General features: G+C 36.3%; 1 protein-coding gene across 1 annotated transcript in view; it reads right to left on the reverse strand.

Annotated features, from left to right (window-relative positions):
• Alp13 (Alkaline phosphatase 13) overlaps window positions 1–21,095 on the reverse strand; it is a 268,219-nt gene that overhangs the window by 40,623 nt on the left and 206,501 nt on the right. The window lies entirely within an intron of this gene.

The raw sequence follows: 21,095 nt of genomic DNA on the forward strand, positions 1-21,095 counted from the left end.
CCATACTGGCGGGCAATAGCCATGTGCACTTACATATTTATTTATTTTAGTTGTCACGGCCGCCGTGGTGTTTTTAGAAACAAATTTTTTTCAATTAGAAGAAAATTTTTGTAAGCGGGGTCGCCCTCAGCAGTGTTTGGCAAGCACTCTACCTTACATTTATTTATTTAGTTGTCACTTCGTAGTCAAAACGGTTGGCTGCTTTGATATGGATTGTGGTCAAAGCGCATGGCACGTCACCGTCAGGTCGAGGGTTTATTATTATGATTTACCTTCAGGTTTTTATTTCAGTCAAGACTTCAGTTTATATTCCAGTTATTTCTTTGGTTTGTAGTTAAAGTTACGCTCCGCTTTGGTTTCCAATCCTCTGGTGATTACAGCTCTGGTTTTGTTTTCCAACCAATTACCGATTCATTTCCAGTTTCGGGTTTCAAACGAATTTGTGTTTCCGGCTTCGTTGTCATATCCGGGTAATTTTTAATTGTTGATTTCAGTTTCAATTACAGCTATGGTTTCTATTCTTATATATGTTTCATTCCAAATTATATTTTCCTTTCCGGAATCGATTTCCCGTTTCTGCTTCCATTATATTTATGGGTACGTTTCCGACTTCAGTTTCTTTGCCAGTTTTGGTTTTTCTTTGGGTTTCCATTTCCGAACTAATAGTTTTTGCACTGGTAGGCTGCTTCTAATTTCGTTTAAGGCTATTGCTAGAGTTTCGGTTCGGAATTTTGGTTCGGGAATACAATTGTGATTCGTTATTGGCTCTAGCGTCCATTTAGGTAGCAGGGTCGTTTCGAAGCCCGTCCCTAATAGCAGTTCTAATATATATCTAGGCCAGGGCATGAACCTTGGATCTTTTGCTAACCGAGAATTCGCCTACTTTGCCACGGGAGCTTTTAATCTTATTTTCAATGTCGGCATAGGTTAGGTTGAACTGGCCGGTCAATTAAGACCTCACATAGGCTGAATGTGTCAATTGTTTTACTAGAATTTGTTTGACGACCCAACGGATAAGCCCAAATAAGCGACCACGACGCATGTTATAAAATAACTTCGTTCTCTTGACAAATATTAGAAGTTTTCTAGGACCTAGCTTAAATGCTAATTTGAGATCTTGCAACTCTACCGCCCCTGGTAGCTGGGGCCTTGACACGAATACAGAATTTGCTTGTTAGTATGTGACACTAGGAGGCAATGTACAGTTAGTATGCCCCTCATTAACCTTAAGTGTTCTCTCCTAAGAGATACGAGCAACTTTGTAAGTGCGATATCGTAGAGTTTTCACATGATCTTTGAAATGTAGCATCTCCGCGTTTCTTTCCACACCTTTCCTGCTTAAAGGATCATATGCAGTTCCTGTCTCCTTTTGATTTCTCCCAAGTGGATTAGGACATCTACCGTCGATTCATCGAGCTCAGCGCCCTACTTTGCCAGACCATCGGCCTCGTCGTTGCCTTCTATTTATTTATGGCCTGAACACAGTAAAGATGTATGTCTGGCCTGAGAAAAGTCTCTTTAGAGCTTTTTTTGTTTGCAAGACATTCTTGGGGGCTACAATTTCCGTCAGAAAGACATTTCAGTAATCTATTTTTTTCTTGATTTACGCCATGAATGATATGTTATGTCGTTTCTGTTCTCTTTCGCTAACCTTCCAATTCTATTCTCAAATCTATTTCGTGTGGCCACAATAGAAACGGAGGGTACACCGAAATCTTTTCCGGGTTGACATTACTCTAATTGTGAGGTGCACAACCTGTATGGTAAACCGATATCACTTGACTAGTTACAGAGATTAGTCGTGAGGTAGTTTGCAAGTTAGTTGGGTTGGTCATAACTCACAAACACTATCGCACTTGTACCTTTGCTTACAATTTGACACAAACTATGCATGAAATCTTCCTGTTGTGTAATTTTCCGCATAAAATGCGTTTTCACTTGCTGTCCGAGTTCATTCGGCCGTATTTGTTTTCCTTTACAGCCTTTTGAAGCTTCTGTAGAACAAATTCAAGGCCATTGGCGCGCAGCGTTTTGTTTTGGTTTTAACATGAAAATTATAATAAAGAGGACAATTAAATAGAGGAATATGTGGTATATTATTAAAATAACTACACATGAGTGCACATTGCTGTTTTGGTCAATCTCTACCCATCTGGTACGTCACCAGTATTTGAGCGCTACGGTTAAAGTGAAAAAAGTGATGCGAATGATTGGAAAGACTGGAGTTGGATGCATTTAAAACTCACGAATACAAAGTAATTATCTTCATAATGGAGTACTCGGACTGATTGCAATTATAGGGCTGCCATTAAAACTGGGGTCAGAGAATATGACCGCGCGCTTCTGCTATTGTGGCTTAATATTTCCTTCATTAGCATACTTACTGGGTTTTCTATTCTTCCATTGTCATAATCTGGCGAAGTTTGCCTAGGAGCCGTACAGTTGTTCAGTAGCACCAACTGTATATTTATGATCAATTTATTGTATCTAGGTTCTATAGATACTCTCTCTCCCTAACTTTGAACAGAAAATGTAAAAAAAGTGTGATGTTCCGTCTAAATTCGGACGTAGGCTGGGTGTAATCCTACTATGATTTTTAAACTGATTTTGGAGAAATTTATGGTTTTAAAGCTGTTCTGAAAAGTTTATCTCCTGCTAATCCACCTCATGTTTTATTGGGTGGAACCGATTCGGTGGATTGACACGATACTTTGAGGACCTTTGTTTGAGATAATAATCCGCTGCCTTTCATGCTTTTGCTTAATCGTTTGGCATCCGGCCTACCATGATTCTAGCATTGTTAAACAACTTTTCCAAGAATTGTGTCATTCCTGAGAGCTTTTTGATCTTCAAGTGCTTTTTTACGTAGAACTCATAACAACTAGAGTTGAAGTCATCGCAAACTCTTAAATTTGTCCTCTATTATTAGTAACACACGTATCTCAATGTGTACTCCTTCCGAGCTTTCCTTCCGTTGATTTAAGTTATATGTAGAATAAAGTGATTAAATGTGTTCCTAACCGCGTTTCGATGCGGGCCCACACCTCCTTACCTGGTTAACAGCCAACATACAGCGAATATTGTGCACAGCAATTGCCATAATGTTAAAAGTGTCAGTTGAAAGCACTGCGAGGGATAGAACTAGGACTAAAACCGTTTTTTCATGCGATAGTTTTGTGCTGCAGGGATTCTACATAGAGAAATTTTAGGTGTCAGGCCGTGAAAAGTTACTTACTTATTATTTAATTGGTGCTTAGCCGTTTAAACACTCTGCTAACTGGCGTTTTCCACCTGGTTCTTCCAGCAGAATGCGGACCGCCATCTTCATTTGCTTTCACAGGTGGGTTTCGATAAAAATACTTTCTTAGCCGGAGTATCATCTTTGATTCGCATAACATGGCGTAGGCGGTGTGTTTTATTTCGCTGGACTATGTTGGAGTTTGCGTAAACCTCGTACTGCTTATCATTAAATCTCCTTCGTTACTCCTTCGAAGAACTTTACTCTCGAACACTGCCAGAGTCACCTCATCTGATGTTAGCATATATAGCAGGACGGATACGATAACTGACTTGTAGAGCATGATTTTCGTTTGCCGAGAGTGAAATTTACTTCTCAATTGCCTACCTAATCCAAAGTAGCATTTATTGGCAAGAGGGTCTCTTCGTTGGACTTCAACGCTGATGCTGTTGTTTGTGCTAATGCTGGTTCCCAAATATACGAAGTGTTTTACTAGCTCGAAATTATGGGTGCTAATGGTGGGGTGTGCACCAGGGCGCAAATGCGCCACCTCTTTGCTTGATGACAGCAGGAACTTAATTTTGTCCTCATTCACCATCAAACTCATCTTGTCCGCTTCTTTATTTTTGAAGGGCTTGCAGAGGTCCTTCCCAATTCTCACTGAGCTGTTGGTGTTGCTTCGTATGCATTTTGCACAGCCGTGTAAAACCAAATTCAGACATAGCGGCATATAGGCAGCTCCTTTTCATGCTGTCGAAGGCGGCTTTAAAATTTACGAAGATGTGTGATGTGTGTCAATTCTTTTTCCCAGTTTTTTCCAAGATTTGGCGCATAGTGAAAGTCTGGTCGATGGTATATTTATAGGTCTAAAGTCGTACTGATAAGGTCAGCCGACTCACAGTGCGCTTAAGTCTTTCGCACAATACGCTTGACAAAATTTTATATGCGATATTAAGAAGGCTGATTTTGCCATAGCTGGCGTAGTTTGCAGGATCACCCTTCTTGTGAACTGGGCAGATAGTTACTAACATTAAAACTCAAGAAGTTGTTGTTGTTGTTGTAGCAGTGCTTAGCGCCATCCAATAGGTGTGACCGATCACAAACTGTCATCAATATCCTCTAACGGGAGTCCAAGGAAACTTGCTGTTTCAACAGGGGTTGACCAAAATGGGAAGGGTGTTACGCGGCGTTGATTTCACATTACAAAATCCCAAGGCAGTCGGTTCTATATACCGGAGCAAATCGGGATTTTTCCCAACCATCATTTCAGTGTAACCCCATTTAATTTGTTGTGTTCCTCCCACTCAAGAAGTTCATATTGAACGCCTAATTTACCTTCTGTTAGCTCTTCTCTAAATTCACAACGTTCTCTGATGCTGTGCTAAATTTCCATGTTATTCTATCAAATTAGATTTGTTTGTTGTTGGGTAATGTGTAGTCATTAAACGCCCGATTTACACGCATCTTTGATGCAGAGTATTCGTTGGAACATTTCGCCTTATCTCAATCAATGGAGCATTCTTGGTGTAAAAGGATTATTGTAAGTAATTGTTTGGAGATCAACACCGAGTTGGCGTGACCGCTGGCAAATTTAATACTAGCTAAAAAATTAAAAATGAAGCCAATTGCTGCATTAAAACCATGTAACGTATGTACTGAGTTTATTGAATTGATTTAAAAGCGAAAATCCATTAGAGACAATAAATTGGTTCCCAAAAGTGCATTTCTGAGTTATAAAGAGAAAAACGAATATTGCACGCAACCATAAGAAATAAGGAAGAATTCAAATTAAAATAAATTAATTTATGAGCGTCATCTACTTTTGACGAAGTATCTCATTAGCGTGGGAGCTGAATGCGTGAGCCAAGATCATCTTTTTATTATTATTAAACGGTTTTATTTAGGTTGACTTGACAGGCTTCTTGGCCAGCACTTTTTTGTAATTGAAATTTAAGTAACTTCCCGATAAGCTACAAGCTTGAAACTTGGAATATAGTTCACAACACAATGACAATGCAATAATAAGAATTCGGCGCTAGGTGGCGTAACGATCGAGATATTCACAAAAATCGTATTTGTGGTCCGATTTGGTCCATATTTGGAACACATAATATATACATTAATAGAAAGCGACCTATGATGTCCGATTTGGCTCATATTTGGAACAAATATTACATATAGTCCGGTAGAAGTGACATCAAAATATTTTAGAGTTGGAGGAGGGACAAGCATACGTGGCGCAGAGTCGAGTAAAGTCATTGGAAGGATTATGTATTGAGGACTTAGATTGTAACAAATTTTCAGGAAAGAGTCGTTGTAATAATGAGTCACTAAATGAACTAAATAGAATGAGAAATAATAGGCAATTAAATAAAGACTAATAACTTGAAATTAAAATAATAAAAACAAAAAATTTTAAGTTAAACTGTTTTATTGAAAACAATACTTACATCAAGTAACAATAATACTAAAAGCTAAAAAATAATTAGGTAGGTCCTAGGTAGTAGTGAGTTTGATGGTGAATGAGGACAAAACGAAGTACCTGCTGTCATCGAGCAGTCAGCGCATAGGTGCCTTGGCAACCACGCTACTGTTGGCAGCCATAATTTCGAAATAGTAAAAGACTTCGTTTATTTGGGAACCAGTATGAACACTACCAACAACATCAGCACTGAAATCCAGCGAAGAATCAATCTTGCCAATAAATGCTACTTTGGACTAGGTAGGCAAATGAAAAGTAAAGTCCTCTCTCGGCGAACGAAAATCATACTCTACAAGTCACTTATCGTACCCGTCCTGCTATATGGGGCAGAAGCATGGAACATGACAACAGCATATGAAGAGGCTCTGCGAGTATTCGAGAGAAAAGTTCTTCGAAAGATTTATGGACCTCTACGCTTTGCCGATGGCGAGTACCGAAGAAGATTTAATGATGAGCTGTACGAGCTATACGCAGACATCAACATAGTCCAGCGAAATAAAACGCAGCGGCTGCGCTGGCTAGGCCATGTTATGCGATTGAATGATGATGCTCCGGCCAAGAAAGTGTTGCTATCAGAACCCGCCTATGGAAGCAGAAGTAGAGGGCGGCCCCCACTCCGTCGGAAGGACCAGGTGGAAAATGATTTAAACTCCCTTGGTGTGACCAATTGGCGCCGGTTGGCGGAGCGAAGGAGCGACTGGCGCGCCTTGTTGGACGGCCATAACCGTTTAGACGGTTAAGCGCCAATTAAGTAAGTAAGTAAGTAGGTAGTAGTCATCACACTCCTCATCAATCTAGGGCGTTGATCAGACAATTAAATAAAAGCGTTGGCCGCGCCAAATTTCTATTGATAGTCATATATAAGATCAACTGAACCTTAATCAGGTTATGCTACGCCTCAGATTTTTATATAATTCCTTGCAAAACTATTAATTTTGGACTTTTAATATATTTGGATAAAGGTAAAAATTATTTTCGGATTTTTATTTTTTGAATCACATATAACTAGTTAAACTCGGAATTTTGAAAATAAAAGTCCGGAAATAAAAGTTAAATCCGGACTTTTATTTTTTACGGCCAAAATAAAAGTCCCGCTTGATAACAAAGAAACGGCTTATCCGAAACAATTTTTTTTTTAATTCGGATAAGCCGTTTCTTTGTTATCAAGCGGGACTTTTATTTTGGCCATAAAAAATAAAAGTCCGGATTTAACCTTTATTTCGGGACTTTTATTTTTAAAAGTCCGAGTTTAACTAGTTCTATGGACTAAAAAAATAAAAATACTGATTTTACTTTTATATGTGGCCTTTTATGTAAAAAGTTCGAAAAATAAAAAGGATGCATGATTTGACATTATATTGCCATAGCGATACTTGGGAACTCAAAAATTTTCATCTAGGACAATTTTTTGACCAGGACTTTTTCGCCTCCGAAAAAAAAAATAATTATTTTCCGTCGCTGCTTTATTTAGTTGTCTGATCAATGCCCTAGATTGATGAGGAGTGCGAGGACTATTACCTAGGACCTACCTAATTATATTCTAGCTTTTAGTACATGAAGTAATGTAAGTATTGTTTTCAATAAACGCGTTTAACTAAAAATTTTTATTTTAAAATTATATTTTTCTATCTTAGCCACCTTTGACAGTGCACAAAGAAAGTTCCGCTAACGTAATGTACCCTAAGTATTATAGCTTCTGAATGTTAAAGCGTACTTAAGCCGATTGTCCTTTGAGTTTACACATTTTCAAAAAACAATAATGCATCGAATGTAATTGGAAAGTAACTACAGAATGTCGATTTCGTGCTTCCTTGGCTCACAATAATTTGCACAGAACTTTGTGGTTGTATTAGCTCACGCTCAGGCCATTGGACGATTATCATGATTATCGTTGTGTTTTTAACTTAATTTACCGCTTTGTTAGTTTGTTAAAATAAATACAATAACCACAAAAAAAGAAATCGATTACATCAAAATCTATTTCCCAGAGGATAACGGCTAATGTGTATGCAATATGTACATATAAACATGAATGATACATATACCCAGCAGTGAAACGGCAGGCTAGTCAAAAACTACTAACTACTAACCCCACAGTACTGGTATGTTCAGAGTGATATTGTACAAGTCCAGACTCGTGGAATTACCTAGGTAAATTATGGAGATGAGCAAACTATCTTGGCTAAATCGCTACGTCTCACATAGGTAGATTTTAGACATTTAGGCGGCCATAATTGAATTTCTGAAATTTGGCACAATTACAAAAAAAGGGCACTCCCAGAGCTTAAGAATAGACAGGGGGACAATAATTCTATCCCTTCCCATCGATCGCATACTTTGCGTTAGCTATCAAGTAATCGGAATTTAGCTATTTCTGAAAAGCGTTATAGTTTTTTTTAACCTATGTGAAATCCCCTGTTTTGACGTGAATATTTTGAGTTTTAAAACATTTGAATTGAGTAATTGTGATGGATTCTGATATTATAGGAAAATTTTAACATTTATTAATGGTTTTTGAGATATTTAAAAGTTATAAAGTTATACATGAATAAAGAACGTATTTTTTAGGATATTAAAAAACATTTTTTTTGGTTTTCAAAACCTGTTTTGTTATGTTTCCAAGTCCGTCCAATTGAAAATTAGATTTGAACATGGTACTTGGCACAATTAGCTTGTCAACTGCATTAAATTTAGCTGCAAATACTTGCAGATAGGGGGTTTGATACACCCTTGTTGAAAGTTAATAAAAAATAGTTGCATTCGTTTTCAATTTTAAGCCATATTTTGGTTAATTTAGGAGGTGTAGCCAGCTAAAATAATTATTGTTAGGCCTTGAGCTCGATTCGAACCAGCGATCTTACAAATCAGTAGGCCGATATAACAACAAAAATTGTTAATAAATACCAGAGCACGGGGAAAAAGTGTCAATAAAATATGACACTATGGCAACACTGCCATCAAACGAGTCCAATTTTCACATTCATTCTGCAACAGATGTCGCAGTGTTGTGAATATAAATTGGCAAGAACCAGAATAGAAGTAGGATTAATGACGACAAACAAAAAACCGCTGTGATGGCTGAATGGTTATAACAGCGGCGCCTAAACGTTGCCGATGAAGGAATTTAGCAGTTCCCGAAGTGGATCTATAAAACGAGCTTTGGCAGTTGTCTAAATTTTTTCTTTCTTCTATTCTAATTTAATAACATTTTCAATTAAGAAAAAATTTATCATAACAATAATAATGATAAAATAATTATTGTTAGGCCTTCAGCTCGATTCGAACCCGCGATCTTATAAATTAGTTTGCACTCAACAGTTTTGTCACGTCTTCTGTGTATAAAGTTTACTCAGTTCATGCGATTCGTTAGCAGGTAGAAGTAAGTGGTTCTAATTTGTTAATTTCTGGGGGTTGATTTCGTGTTATTGTGTTTTCGTCAGTTACTCTGTGTTTTAGAAATTTTTTCGTATGTTATTTTGATCGGTATTTGCTTGTTCGCTTATTGCTGTTGTTGTAGCGATATGGATACTCCCCGAAGGTCTTGGGGGTGTTATCGATGTTGATGGTCCTTCGCCGGATGCAGATCCGGTACGTACCGGTACCAAGCTCGACCACCTCGGGAACGGTTTGTTATGACCACATGCGGCCTTCTAGCCTATACCGCCGCCAGAGCCTATATTGTTATTGTAACAGGATTCGCCACGAATAGGTGAGGTTGACAATTGGGTTTGGAGAAGCTATATGTTGCGCTGGCAACCTGAAAGCGTTGCGCTACACAACCCCTTGAATCTATTTGTTATTTTAGTCGCCTCTTACGACAGGCATACCTATCGCGGGTATATTCTAACCGCCAGCGGTAGGTATGCCTGTCGTAATTGATACACCGCTTATTGATATACCTTTTTGAAATGCTTTATGTTTCTATACTTTCATGTTTTCAAGTGTATTCAATCTTAGGACTTTGTGTTGTGTACGGAAAAGCTTGGCTCTATATTTGATTAATTTTGTTTTCAAGCATTTGGTTTGCAAAGTGTAGTCGTCGTCAAGGCAGCATTTTAAGGTCTCTTCCTCTTATAATTTTCATTAATAACATATCATCTAGTTTTGTTTCTTTCTTGCTCCGTTTGTTATCAGATGATTTTAAAATCTATTTAAAAATCTCCTACACATTTTGCGGGTTGTATTCCTACACATAATGCTAGATATCTCTCTCTCAGTTGCGAATTCGACATCATTCAAGGCGCGGTAGAACCTCCATTTATTTTTGAACGGATTAACTTCCTGATTCAATACAAGAACTTTAGAACATAGACCTATTTCATATTGAACGCGTCAGGACTATCAGTGCATCATGCCCTCTCATCAGAACCGTACGAGAGATCAACTTTTTCGATATTAAACGTTTCTAAAGTTTAAATAGCCATACCGCCCTGTTGCATTAAGTTGATAATGATGATTTCTTATTAGTAGTCAGTGATCTTTAAAAACTGTGTATCAAGTTACTCGGACCGCGAACAATAAATATTGAACGCTTTGATTCATTATACCCTCATTGCAAAGTTGGCGTGCTTCTGACTGAGAAATTTCACAATTACTAGTTATTTTGACTGCTGGGTATGAAAGTATCTTTATATAATACCTTTGTGAGTTGGACATCATTGGACAGAAGCCATATGCAGGTCATAGTTTGCATTAACCTGCATGTGGTATAATTGGTGCACGAATGCACATCATTCTATCGAACATCTGACAAAATACGTATAAACATGTATGAATAGAATATGTTTGGTTAATCCTAAATTGATGTTTTTTTCTAAAATGGCATTAATACACACGTAAGTGTATATGTTTATAACGTTAGTTGGCTATTCATTTAACTATTGACATGCATGAAAGAAATCTTTTTGGGGCGTAATTTCTGATGCGGCTTCGATAATTAGCATTTCTTTGGCATATTAAGCGGCTTCCATTGGACTTGAGGTAAGTATTTAGTACTTATTGCAATTGACATTTGCATGTTTTCAGTAAAAATGGTTTTGAGAGGACGAAGAAGGAGTCATCAACGACAAGGTTATCCCAAATGGGAAGATATCGCCGGAGAGATGGTTGCTGGTAGAGGAAAAGTTAATGGGCCTGATGTTCTATGGTAGCAGGAAGAAAGTATCCTCACTGAAAGAAATGGTTCTAGTAAAATCAACAAATCGGTTCTGTTGTTCTTGACTTAACGGAGATTCGGTGAAATTGATCGAATTATGGTTAATTCGACCGAGTTCTTTGTCAAGCGAACAAATTAGTTTAGTAATTTCGACAGAAGATAAATTGTCTCTCTTAAGTTAATAAAATTCTGTAAAATTGAAAGATTCCTAATCAATCTAACTGATTTTTTTGTTAACACAACTGATCTCACTGGTCATTTCAACAGTGATCAACAGTCAATACATGAGCAAATTTCAAAGAGAATTTTACGCTCACTGCGCTTTTTACTTTGTACTTATGTGTGCTGTGTACTATATGTATGCACATATTTACGTATGTATATGGCGGCCGCCGTGGTGTGATGGTAGCGTACTCCGCATATCACACCGAAGAGCCTGGGTTCACACCACGGGCAAAGCAACATAAAAATTTTAGAAATAACGTTTTTCAATTAGAAGAAAAATTTCCTAAGCGGAGTCGCCCCTCGGCACTGTTCTGCTAGCACTCCGAGTGTATTTCTGCCATGAAAAGATCTCAGTGAAAACTCATCTGCCTTGCAAATGCCGCAACATAGGTATTTACGTACAAAGCTGTCGCAACAACTTTTATTGTTCATTTGACTAATAAAACGGTCAATTACGAATCAAAGATTTGTGCGCAGTTTATTCAATATCTTGTTGCGATGGATACAAATTTACAGTAATTTCGGTTGAATTGACCCGTATTTCGATGGATTTTACCAGTCTTTTCCTTTCAGTGCTTCAGTGGGACTAGCTGAAAAAATGAAACTAAGGTTGTGGGCTTTACATACATGACATCATTAAATTTCCGCGGTTCCGATGCCTTATGGCGAAAGAGCAGCTGGAGGTGAATCTTCGGTCTTATCTATTGCTTCGTCTAATATATAGTTTAAATCTTGGAGCTATCTCCTGTATTGACAGTGGACTCCATTCCAAAACTTATTGCGAATCGGTACAAAGTTCTCAGGCCAATAGAATAGCAGGTAGTCTCTATGACTAGATCACAATCGATAAAATGTCGCCGAGCCTGATTATTCAGTACAAGGGGATAAATCAGTTCGGGTTGAGCTCCTTGAAGGTTTTCAACACTGGTGACAGCTTCAATCCATCGCACCACCACTAGCGAATTTACTTTAAACAGTGTGCTACCGCCTCGCTTGACAAAAAATCTTGACTCCAAAATTGCCGCAGCCCCAGAAATAATTTGACTTGCTTCCTTATTGTTCTTTGCAGTATCATACGAAATTGTTTTTTTTTAATTTTTTTATTTTAGTACTACAATTAGTGGTCATCTAGTTAACGATTTAAATTATATTAGAGACGATTAAAATATTGCCATGGGAGTTCCCTATTATAGGAGCACTTAAAAATTTTGCAACTACAGGAAATTCAAGAATGGCAAAAGCCGCAATTATAGGTAATTTCCTTACGAAAAGGTGTGAATTTTATGGTCGAAAAGGTGTGAAAATTGAGAAAATTGTCAACTCGATTATGAGTGTAATTTTATTCGACAAGTACGAGAAATTTGTTCAAAGGTGAGTCTTTCTTATATACATCTGCACGTATACACAAGGATGTGTATATGAAACTATACATCCTACCCTTCCTCCCGGGCTCCAAAATACGAGAAGAAAGAAAATTTGTTACGGGTGCGTTTCAATGAATGGCCAAATATTACACCATTAATAAGCTCTAAGGCGGCCGCCGTGGTGTTATGGTAGCGTGCTCCGCCTACCACACCGAAGATCCCGAGTTCTCGTCCCGGGAAAAGCAACATTAAAATTTTAGAAATAAGTTTTTTCAATTAGAAGCAAATTTTTCTAATCGGGGTCGCCCCTCGGCAGTGTTTAGCAAGCACTACGAGTGTATTTCTGTCATGAAAAGCTCTCAGGGAAAACTTATCTGTCTGGCAGATGGCGTTCGGAGTCGACATAAAACAAGTAGGTCCTGTCCCAAAGCGTATAAGTTGAAGTCCTTCATAATTAGTTTTTAAGCACAGGTACCACTCTCAGTGGACCGCTGCTCAGATGAGTTTACACTGGCTTGGTGGTGGAAATATGATCTACAAAGTGATGTGCAGTACTTGATATCATACAGCACAATATCATTACGGCAGTGTATTAAGGGACTTAGATGGTTCTCTCCGAAAGCATGTATGTCATAAGAGGCGAGAGTTCAACGAATCGTGTCAGAAGCAGACGGGCTGGTACCAGAAGGTGCTAGTAAGTAAGTAAGACAGACAACCACTTGAAGCCGCCCCACATGGTGCTCAGTTGGTGCCGATGGAGTCACCGATTATGTGATATCGGTATTGCCAGACTGTTACTTTCTCACATAATCTCATCACTAATCGGGTGTTCAAGGGCTACGAAGAGGATACTTGAACGAAAGCATACGGAAGTAGTGAGCTACCTGAGAACACTTTTGACAACCGAGTTTTCTTTCAGTCAGCAGGTATTTCGTCTGACCTCATTTTTGGGTTGTTTATCCACTTTACTAATTTTGGTAAAATTTAACTTCTTAATTGTCTTCTCTTTTGGAACAAATTAGTCATATGATGTGTGTCGACTTGTTTGAAGACTCGTTTGATTATGAATTACCCTAAGAGGTCTTTTACCCTTATTGCTGTTACTAACTTAACATAATTTGTTATCATCGTGTAAGCTATGCAGAGAGCCTTAAATTAGATATAGCAGCTTACAGGCATTATTGTTTTAATCTGGAAAAAACTTATTTGAAGGTCACGAAGAGATAAAACAGCAGGAAGACATTGGCTGCGATAAGTTCCTGATACCTTACTAGGTCTAAAGCTGTATTCACATAGTTTAATCAGTGGACTTTTATATTCGGTCGAACCTTCTACATATATAACTTCAGTGAGTTCTGCAGCAGTTTTATAGCCTTCCGCTGTTCGCTGGGTTTTCTGTTAAAACTGCTTTTATACCTTTCATGAGAATGAAATGTCATATTAAGTTTGGTCCGACTCTCGAAAATGTTGAGTCCCCTAAGGAGATGAGATAGACCCACCAATAAGTACGGATGACATGCTGTGTTGATTAAGCCATGTCCCTCTGTCTGTTTGAGCGCAAATTAGCCTTTAAATTGTTGATGATGAAATTCGGTGAGCGGGTATAGTTAGGTGTTCGATTAATCATTTGTCGGATCCGTCTCGATCGGATCAATATACTATATATATTTCCCACACAACTGATTGCTCAGATTTTATGAATTTTTCAAGTTTCAACAGATTATTGATCAGCTCCATTCATGAAAGGTATGAGGTCTCGTTTTATTTTGTTGATTTTCCGATAAGATGGATAATTGATGTATAATGTAACAGTTCTGCGAAAAATGACACTGATGATGGCGCAACACTGAAATCGATTTGTCTCCAAAGCAAATTTGACAAAGGGATAACGGAAAATCGTATTATGTCGACTTACTTGTTAAAAGCTATCTTTACATTAACTTCATACAGAAGTTTATCTTCTTTTTGATAATAATTATTAATTCTTCACTTGGTTGAGAGTTATTGTTGAACACTGTCTAATTGGCTACCATTAACTTATAATCGACCAACTTCCATGTGCATATGTTTGTAGTATGTATGTATGTACATTAGGGTGGATCGATTTGTATGGACGAAAGTTAACCGATATCGCGCCATCGATTTTTCGATAGGATTTGGGCTCGGGAAAAAAGTTCCACTACGCATACGCCAAAAAATAATTTTCGAGGTTGCGAAATTTCATTTTTTTGACTTTTTTCGACTTTAATTTTTAAGGTTTTTTTCATGACCTACTAAAAAAATTTTCATATGTATACCCTGTCCGACACAAAAGTGTCCGCTAAAAACGTTGTCGATAACAGTTTTTTGAAAAAAAAAAAATATTTTTTTTGAAAAAAAAACTGTTATCGACAACGTTTTTAGCGGACATTTTTGGGTCGGAAAAAATATTTTTTTTTTTCAAAAAACTGCTATCGACAACGTTTTTAGCACACATTTTTGGGTCGGACAGGGTATACATGAAAATTTGACAATCAAATGAAAATTTTTTTAGTAGGTCATGAAAAACACCTTAAAAATCAAAGTCGAAAAAAAGTATAAAAAAAATTAAATTTCGCAGGCTCCAAAAATTATTTTTTTGGGTATGCGTAGTGGAACTTTTTTTCCTGAGCCCAAATCCTATCGAAAAATCGATGGCGCGATATCGGTTAATAAATCGACCCAGTCTTATGCACATATATGTATAAACTCGTTTATACTCTCAAAGGTGAAAGGTGAATATTTGTGCGTTAAGATTAATTACATACACTTTTCGTTGTGTTTAGCTGCCTTCTTTAACACCCCACTGCCTTAGCTTCTTGTTTTTGGCTGGTAATTTTCTGCATCATTTAATTAAGTTGTATCAACGGTGGCTAATAATAAACATACATACATACCTTTATAAATCCACGAGTTTGAATTTCTTATTTGAAAGCTGTCTGTCAGACGAATGTCAAATTATTTGGTTTTTCTAACTTAAGCTGATTTAAGAAAGTTTTTTTTTGTGTAATACTTCATACAATTAATTATAGAGCGATATGAAACAATGAGATTGATTAATATTATAGTGTGCTCCAAAATTCTTCTGATAGTTTTTGTTTTATTGTGCATATGTTTTGTTGAAGCTGTTTATGTTTATAATATCATCCGGATCATATTACAAAAAGTTAATTTGTTCTGAGGTGAATCAATAGCGCACAGATTAACTTGCTTTGATAAAGTAAAGTATTTTACATCTTTCTTCTTCCCCTTCTTGCAGCGATAAAGACACAAATAGATGGTTCTTCAGTATTATCGACAATGATGGTCCTTTGCCGAACATTGATCCAGTATGCTCCGAAAGTTAGCACAATCAACCTTCCAGCGCGATCATCTCTGGAACGATTTGTTATAACCACGTCGCATCCCATAGGTCTGTGGATTTTCGTCGTTTTTTACGACCTACGAGGCGAATATTCTCATCCTCTTAACACACTGGATGCTAAGCTCTATTCTGTTAATGGTTTAGGATCTAAACATGGTTCAACTATATGATTGGTTCATCTCTACAGCAACAACATACCTTTGTTCAGATTGTCAAAAAGTTCGTCTTGGTGTTAGGAATAAAACGAAAACCTGAAACTTTGTGGGTATCCAAGTTCGGGTGTAACCGAGCATTGTATACTCAGCGTGAGTTTCAATTGTACAATTGTTATTACTTTTCTAAACCTAAATAAAAGTGGGCATATTTTATATAAAAGTGGGCGTGGTCCTTAACCCACCCCGTCCATTTCTACTAGAAATATTTCCTGCTTTAAGGAAAGTATGTACAGTAGTCGCTCACAAATAAGTACCTTCAGTAATTAGAATGTCCAGAAATTAGAATCAACTTTTTCAATACATTACATTATTTTATTTTTTTGTTGCAAAATAGATATAAAAAGGGTAATCCCCAATTTATTCATGTTACGCTCGGTAGTCGCTCGATTTTCGTCGCGGTTCTGCACAGTTTTTGTGTGAAATTCGATACGCGTGCACGAGTTTTGGCATTATTTGTTTAAAAGTAATTCGCTGAAATGCCAAATAAACGTAAGAAAAATACTTTGTCCTTAGAAACCAAAGTTCAGATCTTGGTCAAGCTTGACAAAGGTGTTCAAGGGAAGCGGTTAGCCCTAGAATTTGATGTGGCGCCATTTGCAATCAGCTAGTTTATCAAATCGAATAAATCAACAGTTTTAAACGCTGTTTCAAATACCTATCATGAGGCTAACAAAAAATCGTTGAATATTAGAAATGAAATTATTGATTAATTTTTGGCTTTTTTAATGTATTTCTATCCATCATTTATGTATTTTTAATGAACAAATATATTTATGAATAAAAAAAATTTCATTGTAGTTTTTTAATGCAAATTGACATAATTTTTAAGGTTTATACAAATAAAAAAACGTGCAGGAATTAGAATTTGTCATTATTCATATTTCAAATTACAATCACCCTAAAAACAAAGAGGTTCTAATTTGTAAGCGTCTACTGTATTCCCAATTTCATTACGATATGTTAATTTTTCTTCGAGTTATGGATCACGAAACAAAAAGGAGATATAGCTTATTTTATTCATCCACGACCTTTCTAAAATCTTTTACATGAAAGTGGGCGTGGACCTTAGCCGATTTCGTTAATTTTTCTACAAAGCATTCCTTATGGTAAAGGCAACCTCTCTGCCGAATTTTGTTAGGATAGGTTTAACGGTTTTGATTTATAATTAATAATATTTGTAAAATTGATTTTATATAAAGTGGTCGGTGCCACGCCCATTTTAAAAATTTTTATCAAGATTCTCAATATCACTCCGCACATCAAATTTCAACATTCTAGGTGTATTTTTACTAAATAATCAGGTTTTTTTGTGTTTTCCAAAATGTTATATATATAAAAAGTGGAGGTGGTTATCATCTGATTTCACATATGTATTTTAACTATAGTGAGATAACGTACGTCTGTGAAACGTTCATCGTTTTAATTTTGCTCTCAGTCTCCCATAATCGTAAAGAGAGAACATTCTCATTCTCAGTTTTCTCAGCTACCATTACCAGCTTGTCAGTGGGGGGTGTTTTTCAGTAGTAACTTTTTTGTTTGCATAGTTCCTCTTAATATTGATGATCTTGTTGTGGATCAATTAATTATTTACATTAGAGGTAAAACTGGGTTTCTTCATGTTAGTGCTTTCTATATACCACCAAATAGTACTGTTAAGCTATATGAAGATCATGTGAACAATATTATGTACGAATCGAAGACTAATTTGAATTCGCAATTTTGTGTATTAGGTGATTATAATTTAAATAGAATCATTTGGAGTTATTTTCCAGGTGAAAATACTCTTATTCCAACAAATGTTAATTACGCTAGTGAAATGCATATTGTTGATAATTTTTATAGTTTGCAATTAGTTCAAATTAATAATTTTGTAAACTCGCTTGGTAAAATCCTAGATTTAATTTTTGTTAGTACTGATCTAAATTATAATTTGTCTCGCGCCTGCTGTCCGTTGTCCAATACAGATAAGCATCATGTTCCATTAATACTGGAGCTTGAATTTTATGAGTTTGCTATTAATTTACACAATAATGAGTGCGGTTTCAACTATAGTCGCTGCGATTTTGTCTTAATAAATAGTTTGATTTCCAATTTTGACTGGCAACACCTTTTTAATGGGCGTAATCTCAAGGACTGTTTTGCGTTATTTAAAAACAATGTATCAGAAATAGTAAATAATAATATCCCGCGTTTTCCCGAAAGAGTGTATAAGTTGCCTTGGTACACCAGGAATCTAAAGAGACTTAAACACTTACGTAATAAATTTCATAAGCTCTTCAAAGAATCTGGTAGCCCACAAGCAACTATACTTAAGGTATGCCAAAGAGTTTAATTGCCTAGACAAATTTTTATATAAGCAATATATTCATAATTTTGAAACGAATATTAAATCGAACCCAAAATCGTTTTGGAATTTCATTCGCTCCAAGCGCTCATCTTCGGCAGTTCCCGTGTCTGTGTCGTACCAAGGTAAGAATTCCACATCGTCTTTCGACAAAGTTAATTATTTTGCTGAATTTTTTAAGGCGAATTTCGTGAGTGAATAACCACTGAATGACAATGGTGATATGTTCAACAATATACCGTCTTATCTCAATTTGTGCTCATTAGTTCTTGATATTGATGACGTTACTTTGGGTATTAAGGCTATAAAAAATTCAAAGCAATGCGATTATCAACAATTTTCATCTTTCTTTTTAAAGCAATGTGCGGTTTCTGTTGCGGAACCTCTAATGTATTTATTTAATTTATCACTAAAGTCTGGCAATTTTTTGGATGAATGGAAAATTTCGTACATTCAACCAATTCATAAGAGTGGCAATAAAAATGAAGTTTCAAATTATCGTCCAATCTCTAAACTTCCTGTTATATCTAAATTATTTGAGAAAATTGTTATGGCTAAAATATCATTCATGGTTAATCCTTATCTAAGTTCTTGTCAACATGGTTTTGTTCTAGGACGTTCCACAGTATCCAATCTCACTGTATTTTCTAATTATTGCATTTCATCATTCACGGATGGCTGTCAAGTTGATTGTATTTATACTGATTTAGCCAAAGCTTTTGACAGAGTATCGCACTGCGTACTATTGGGTAAGCTAGAAAGATGGGGATTTCATTCCTCATTTCTACAATGGATAAGTTCATACTTATCCAATAGAGTCAATTTCGTCGTTATTGACGGTGTGGAGTCAGCAGCTTATGTGGCTACATCGGGCGTACCTCAGGGAAGCATTCTTGGTCCACTCTTTTTCATTATGTTTTTCAATGAGGTAAGTGCTTGTTTTGTTGGCGGCCACCGTGGTGTGATGGTAGCGTGCTCCGCCTATCACACCGTATGCCCTGGGTTCGCACCCCGGGCAAAGCAACATCAAAATTTTAGAAATAAGGTTTTTCAATTAGAAGAAAATTTTTCTAAGCGGGGTCGCCCCTCGGCAGTGTTTGGCAAGCGCTCCGGGTGTATTTCTGCCATGAAAAGCTCTCAGTGAAAACTCGTCTGCCTTGCAGATGCCGTTCGGAGTCGGCATAAAACACGTAGGTCCCGTCCGGCCAATTTGTAGGGAAAATCAAGAGGAGCACGATGCAAATTGGAAGAGAAGCTCGGCCTTAGATCTCTTCGGAGGTTATCGCGCCTTACATTTATTTATTTATTAAGTGCTTGTTTTAAACAATGTCGTCACCTCATGTATGCTGATGATTTAAAAATCTTTTTGAAAATTAAAAAAGAGTCTGATGTTTCCATTCTTCAAACTGAACTCAATGATTTTAATGCTTGGTGCTGTAGAAATAAGTTCGCGCTCAATGTCAATAAATGTTACAGTGTTACGTATTCTAAATTAAGAAATACAGTGACTTCGACTTATTTTGTTTCTGATACAGCTCTAGTTGGGGTAAGTAAAATAAGGGATTTAGGTGATGTGTTTGATTCATCATTCACATTTACTGAACATCTAAATTTCATAATTCCCAAAGCTTACGCCTTATTGGCATTTATTAAAAGAAATGGCTCCGAATTTAAGGACCCATATACTAAGAAGCTGCTGTATAATGCGTTCGTTAGATCTAGGCTTGATTATGCTTCCATCATATGGAGTCCTCACTATGAGGTTCATAATATGAGGATTGAACGTGTTCAGAAAACTTTTATGAAGTACTGTTTATCTGATTTAAAATTCGACCAGCCCCTTCCTCCTTATTCTTCAAGGTGTAAGTTAATTAACCTTCATTCCCTGGAAAGTAGAGTGGTAATATCCACAATTATGTTCCTTTATGATATTGTTAATGGCGTAATCGATTGTCCAATAATTCTTGAATCTTTGAACTTCTATGTTCCGCAACGTAATTTGCGTCAACATAATATGTTTGCTCTTGAGAATTTTAAGTATAATTATGAGCTGAATGGACCAATCACACGCGCTCTAATTTTAATCAACTCAATTAATCATAAACATTGTATTGATTTTTCTTTATCGCGACAATGCTTTAAAAATATGCTCTTTTCTGCCTTAAGTTAAGTCGTTTTTTATTATATATAAGTATATGAATTCTTATGTAATCTAGTCTGTATGATTCTCTGTATATCATAGACTAAATAAATAAATACATACATATATACGATCGTTTTTTAAAAATACGTGAATACAAATTTTATATGTAATTTTTGCCTAAAATGGTAATTTTAGTTAATATTTTTTTTAAGTATAGTTTAAAACAGTCAATTCATTCAATTGAAGTACAAAAAAATGTATTTTATTTTAATTTTTTTGCTATAAACTGAGGTCCTTCGAAAAAGACTGATTTTTGTAAGGACAAGTCCAAGACAAGTCAAACTTAATTTTTGATATATTAAAAAAAATATTTTTCTTTAAAAACCATTTAAAACAAGTGAATATATATCAAATAAATGATTAAAAAAAAAAACAAAAAAAAATGTAAGTTTTTTTATATATTTATGGTCCTTAAGCTTGAACACGTCTCTCAGACGTACGTTATCTTTCTAAGGTAAGAAAATAACTTTATCTTTCTAGGGTTAAA

The sequence above is a fragment of the Eurosta solidaginis genome, chromosome 1 (assembly GCF_040869045.1).
Source record: "Eurosta solidaginis isolate ZX-2024a chromosome 1, ASM4086904v1, whole genome shotgun sequence".
Classification (NCBI taxonomy): Eukaryota; Metazoa; Arthropoda; class Insecta; order Diptera; family Tephritidae; genus Eurosta; species Eurosta solidaginis.